The sequence below is a fragment of the Carlito syrichta genome, unplaced genomic scaffold (genome assembly GCF_000164805.1).
Source record: "Carlito syrichta isolate Samal-C Ts95f unplaced genomic scaffold, Tarsius_syrichta-2.0.1 Scaffold303739, whole genome shotgun sequence".
Taxonomy (NCBI): domain Eukaryota; kingdom Metazoa; phylum Chordata; class Mammalia; order Primates; family Tarsiidae; genus Carlito; species Carlito syrichta.
The window spans coordinates 48,168-54,806 of record NW_007247835.1 but is presented as its reverse complement, the minus strand read 5'-3'; the positions used below and the strand labels follow the sequence as shown (position 1 = coordinate 54,806).

Genomic DNA, 6,639 nt, shown 5'->3' with positions numbered 1-6,639 from the left:
AAAATAAGGAGCAGAAAGTAACGCGGATGTTCAAATATCAAAGATCACCTGGAGTTCGTCGACAGTCTTATTATCTGTGGGACGATTTAATAGCATTTGAAAAAAATATTTTAACCTGAGACTGGTCTTCGCATGCTGAATCTCCTTAAGGCAGAATTTTAAGTCTTCGTATTCATGGGACTGTCTGGTTTCTGGGAATCAAGTATGTACCCTGTAAATTAACAGCGACCCTGGGAAACACGGTAGACATCAACCCCGGTTTCCCTTCCTCTTCCTTACCCACCTACTGCTGTTCCTCTAAACTGGTGAACACCTACTGAACCCTGGATATATTCCCTAGGATAAAATGGAGCCACCTTTATGTACACGTAATTGCCCTGAAGCAGGGAAGTCCAGCAGCTTGCAGAACTTACTCACGTGACAAGAAGGAAACTGCGTAATCTTAAAAGTCATATTCATTTGTACAATGTAACTGAACTGACTCTGTCATAAAAATGTGGGGTTTGTATTGAAGTGATATTCAATGACCACAAAACACTGTTATGTTACATTACTGAACACTGAATTGATTTGCCAGCAGTTCATAATTTGGTAAAGGTATTACCTTCTTTAGATTTATGTTTCTAATAGTCTCCATGATTTACAATGTTGAATGATGTTAGCTGATAAAATCGTTACCCAGAAATGAAAATACCTTAAAAATACAGCCATTCCCAAATCCATATCTTTACTCAAGGTATTCACTTCATCTAGAACGTTCTCACCTCCTTTCTGCCTTGAGCAGTGCTGCAGTACTAAAGTTCCACCTCCTCAGAGAAGGCTTCTATTGCCTTCTGCAGCTCACTCTGGTTTCTTTTTCTTTTCTTTTCTTTTTTTGAGTTAGAGTCTCACTCTCACTCCGTCGCCCAGGCTGGGGGGGCGGCAAGTGGCACAATCACAGCCACCCCACCTTTGACCTGTTGGGCTCCGGCGATCCTTCTGCCTCAGCCTTCCAAGTAGCCAGAACTACAGGCTCACGCTACCACACCCAGCTGATTATTTATTTATTTATTTATTGTAGAGACGAGGTCTTGCCAAGTTGCCTAGGCTGGTCTTGAACCCACGGGCTCAGGCAATCCACTCACCTCGGCCTCCCAAAGTGCTGGGATTACAGGCTGAGTCATTGAGCCCGGCCAAATTTCAAAAATATATAAATATATATATATATATTTTAAAGATATGGAATACAATTCAGGATTAGACATACAAGTGGTCATCGTACAGGTGAAATTTGGGCCTCCCTTTGGTCCCCACTTTGCCTGATTTGAGATCAGGTAATCTTATTGATGTGTGATTCCTCCCACCCCAGCAGTATCCCTCTACGGCCAATCTCTTTCTTATAGTATTATGGTAAATGTTTAGAGTCCTTTTATGAATGAGAACTGTTTTTTGTTTCTGTGATAGATCACCGAGTATGATAGACTCTAAATCCATCCAAGTTGCTGAGAAGTCCATATGCTTGTCCTTCTTTATGGCTGTGTAATATTCCATTGTGTATATGTACCACATTTTTCCTATCCAGTCCAGCTTTGATGGGCAGCATGGTTGGTTCCATGTTTTTGCTATTGTGAATAGTGCTACAAAAAACATGCATGTGGAGGTATCTTTCTTGTAGAGTGATTTGAGTTCCTCCGGGTATATTCCCAGTAGGTGGATTGCGGGGTCATATGGAAGGTCAATGTCTAGTTATTTTAAAAATCACTACACCGTTTTCCAAAGAGGTTGCACTAGTTTGCTTTTCCACCAGCAGTGTAGAAGAGATTCTTTTTCTCTACATCCTCACCAGCATCTTCTCTACATCCTCACCAGCATCTGTTGCTTCACTCTGGTTTCACAAGTGTTTTTTGGTATGTCTCCAAAAGGGAGTGTTGTCCAATAGTAAGTGTTGTCCATCTGAAGTTAAGTGTCAAGCGATGAGGCATAAAGCTCTGGTCCTTCTTACAGTGATATCAATGACTTGGATGAATAGATGGAAGACATGTCCACAGAACAAGAAACTTAAATAAACAGCCAATGTGTTTACTAAAAATTAAAGATCGACGAAGATATTGGCTGGCCAACAGAATGGTGATTCTAATGATGACACTGAACAGGCATAAATATAATTGTATCATAAGAAAAACACTAACAGACAATACAAACTGCACAAGTAAACACATCTTGGGGGCTTCTGTTAAGCATAAGTTTACTATGATGGATATCTGTGTAGATCAATAAAAAAATTCATGCCCAAACTGTATGACTAGAGATGTCACCTCTGATCTGAGGAAGACAGAAACTGTCTCTACCACTACTGAAACCACATCTCATATGAGTAATATTAAAATTTATTAGAAGTTGTTCAGAGGAGAGCCAAGAAGTTGACAAAGAAACTGAAAAAGTCAAAATAACGGGAGATTTTCAACCAGCCAAAAAGAAAAAAAATGCAAGAATGAGTGTTGGAGGAAAGGAGGAAAAATGAGTCTCCCTCCAATGCCAGAAGATTCACTGTGTCCTGCTGATCGCAGGGGGAAATGTCATGGGATATTCTGCTGAGCTAGAATAAAGATGACAATTGCAACAATAAAAACTCCCAAAGGGAAGAGTGCTCTGGAATCCTCTGAGTTATTTTAAGACTAGACAGATTATCAGGTTCAGTTGACAAGTGTTTACTGGAATCTATTGTGTTCCAGACACCGGGTGCCGAGGACACGACGGTGACAGGCAACACATGACATTTTTGCTCATGTTGAATTTACAGTGCAGTGGGGGTAGATAGAAATCAATGAAAGACAATAAATGTGTCATTAAAATTGTGAGAAAAGTTTTGAAAGAAAGACTTGAGGACTTGTAACGGGAACCTCATCTAGTTGGGGGCTCCCTGCAGAAGTGACATCTTGCTGAGATCTGGGGCTCAGTAGGTGCTTACCAGCTCAGAGGAGCAGCAGTGGGTGGGTGGCGAAGAGGAAGGGAAATGGGGTTGATGTCTGCCATGTTGCCCAGGGTCACTGTTAATTTAGACGGCATCTACTTGATTTCTCAAATTTCAGCTATTGGTTCCAACTCAGCTCTGCATTGCCAGAACGGACTCTCCATGGTGCACAGGTATCGAGTCACATCATTAATGAGGAACGTGAAAAATAAGGCCCTGCATCTTTGCCAGATGGTTGGCACTAGGAATATCTGTCACCTCCAGAAAAGGCCCACTCACTCTATATCCAGAAGGTATGTTATTCGTGAACTCCACTGGGCAGCCTCACAGAACCATGTTAAAAGGCCTAACGGTCCTGCCAGACATGCCCAGAACATGAGGAGAGGATGATTTCCTTACAGCTTGGAGAGAACTGGGAGTAGACTGGATGTTTGTTTACAAGGACACGGAGAAGGGAAGGAAGAAGGAAACATGGAATATTACGCAGCCATGAAGAAGAACAAAATCATGGACTTCGCAGCAAATTGGATGGAGCTGGAGACCATCATACTAAGTAAACTATCACAGAAACAAAGAACTGAATACCGCATGTTCTCACTCGCAAGTGGGCCCTGAACACTAGTCACATTAACACAAGGGAGGGATCAGCAGTCACTGGGCACTGCTAGGGGACAGAGGGAGAGAAGAGGATGGGGTGCACATGACAACACAAAGCGTGTCTGGTGCACTACCGGGGGCGTGAGAGCCAGTTAGAAGCCCAAATGTCACCTGCATCCTCTCTTGTACCCCACATCTCTATAAAAAATAAAAACAAAACCAAAAAAGACCATAGTCACTGAGTGCCAAAAACAATCTTCAACCCAGATTGTTTGACACCGAGACAATGCTAATATCCACAATAACCACTCCTAAGGGTTGGGGATATAGTAATAATAGCAACAACATCTAACTAACATTTGCTTGGAGTTTCCTATGTTCTAATTTGCTACAAAGTCCATGATTTTGTTCTTCTTTATGACTGCGTGATATTCCATGTTTCCACATATATACATACCATATTTTCTTTATCCAGTTCACGTCAATGGGCAGCAGGCTGGTTCCATGTTTTTGTGACTAGTGCGGCAATAAACATGCATGTGCAGGAGTCTTTTTGGTACAGTGATTTATGTTCCTCCAGTAACTTAACTTCTTTGTGCCTCACTCTCGTCTATGTGAAGATGATAGGACACACCTTACAAGGTGGATGTGAAACACTTAGAACATAGGAAACTCTAAGCAAATGTTAGTTAGATGTTGTTGCTATTATAACTATCACATTAGTACTTTCTTTAGTGGCAGATTAAAGCAACTACACATTTTTCTTCTTAAATTTTTTTTTTTTTTTTTAGTTGGAGTCTCACTCTGTCGCCCAGACTGGAGTGCAGTGGCCGCTCCCGACCACCACAGCCTCGACCTGCTGGGCTCCGGCGATCCTTCCGCCTCAGCCTTCCGAGTAGCCGGAATTACAGGCGCGCGCTTCCATGCCCGGCTGATTTTTTGATTTATTGTAGAGATGAGGTCTCGCTGCCCAGGCGGGTCTCGAACCCGCGGGCTCAGGCAATCCACTCACCTCAGCCTCCCAAAGGCGCGGGATTACAGGCTGAGCCACCGAGCCCGGCTCTTCTTAAATTATAAATGTATGTTTTTGTTTACAGAACTCTGACTTTATAACCATAATAACCCAAAAAAACCGTTTTATAGTGATGACTTCATAGGTATTTACTTATAGTTAAACTCATCAATATGTATACATTAAATATTTCTACCTTTTGGTATTCAATCACACCTCAATTTCAGAAAAACAACTTTTTCTTCAGATATGGTGTACATTTTTTGTCAAGAGCCCTGCAATCTCTATGTTATCCAGCAGGGGGAACTAACCAACTGTCTACTATTCACTATAATTCATTTTATGAATATGGCTGGGATGAATGTCTAAGATAACTTAGTTATTTACAGCTGGCATTCACATAGAGAATTTGCACCTTATAACGAAATTATGAACTTCACAGCAACCTGAATGGACTTAGAATCCATCATACTGAGTGACCTATCACAGAAACTAAGAACTGAGTAGCATATGTTCTCACTTATAAGTGGACCTTGAACAATTATTGTAACACTATAAGAAAAGGAGGGTGGAGGTGGGATCGGCAGTAGTGGGCATCTGCAGGGGGAGGGGCACACCGCATCCACAAGGGTACCTGCATAATGAACATGTGTATACCTGACCCTGAATTGTACCCTACATCTTTAAAATAAAAAACGTGTTTAAAAAGAAATGTGAGAATAAAAAAATGGGGAAGAAAAGAATTTGCTCCTTGTAAATAAGAACATTTCCCCTTTTCAAATTTTTTTAGAGTGGAAAACCTATGAGAAAACCATCATTATCATCAACCCTTATGCCATGGGTTACTATAAATTAAGCATCATCCTGAACACCTTACAGATAGTAGTTATTTTTTGGCTGAGTACAGGGGACTTGCTTGATGGTACATGACAAGGTGGGGCTCCCTAGGATCCCCCCGTTCTTCAGGGCGTCTGGCATGTGCACTGTGCGGAGGGGAGATTCTCAGTGTGGTTGGGGACTCCCCAGCATCTAAGGGCTTCTCTCTTCCTCTCGTGCTCTCACTGGGGCTGGTGGTCCAGGGGCTCTTACTCCTTGGAGGCCATATGGGCCACGAGTCCACCACCCTGTAGCTGTAGCCAAATTCATTGTCATGCCAAGAGATGAGTTTGACAAAGTGGTCATTGAGGGCAATGCCAGCCCCAGCATCAAAGGTGAAAGAGCAGGTGTCACTGTTAAAGTCGGAGGACACAGCCTGGTGTTCGGTGAAGCCCAGGATGCCCTTGATCCTTGAGGGGGCCATCAGCTGCCTGCTTCACCAGCTTCTTGATGCCTTCATATTTGGTGGGTTTCTCCAGATGGCAGGTGAGGTTCACAATGGACCCATTGGCGGTGGGGACACAGAAGGCCATGCCCATGAGCTTCCCTATTTAGCTCAGGAATGACCTTGCCCATGGCCTTGGTAGTGCCGTTGGAGGCAGGGATGAGGTTCTGGAGGGCCCTGCCGTCGGCGTGCCAAGCTTCCCAGAGAGGCCGTCCACAGTCTTCGGGGTGGCAGTGATGGCAGGGACAGTGGTCAATCGTCCCTCCACGATACCAAAGTTGCTGTGAATGACCTTGACCAGGGGGGCTAAGCAGTTGGCAGTGTAGGAGGCCTCTCTGACAATCATGAGGTCGTTCTGGTACTTCTCATGGTTCACACTCATCACAAACATGGGGGCGTCGGTGGAGGGGGCGGAGAAGATGAACCTTTTGGTTCCCCCTGTACGTGAGCCCCAGCCTTCTCCAAGGTAGTGAAGACACCGGTGGACTCCTCCGCATAATCAGTACCAGCGTCACCCCATTTGATTTTGCTGGGGTCTTGCTCCTGGAAAATGGTGATAGGATGTGCACTGATGACAAACTTCCCGTTCTCAGCCTTGATGGTGCTGTGCAACTTGCCATGGGTGGAGTCGTACTGGAAGATGTCGTTAAGGTCAAGGAAGGGATCACCGATGGCGACAATATCTACTTTGCCAGAGCTAAAAGCAGTCCTGGTGACCAGGCACCCAATACAGCCAAGTCTGTTCACTCCGACTTGCAT

General features: G+C 43.8%; 1 pseudogene; it reads right to left on the bottom strand.

Annotated features, from left to right (window-relative positions):
* Window positions 1-5,644: 5,644 nt before the first annotated feature.
* Window positions 5,645-6,639, bottom strand: LOC103261551 (annotated as a pseudogene).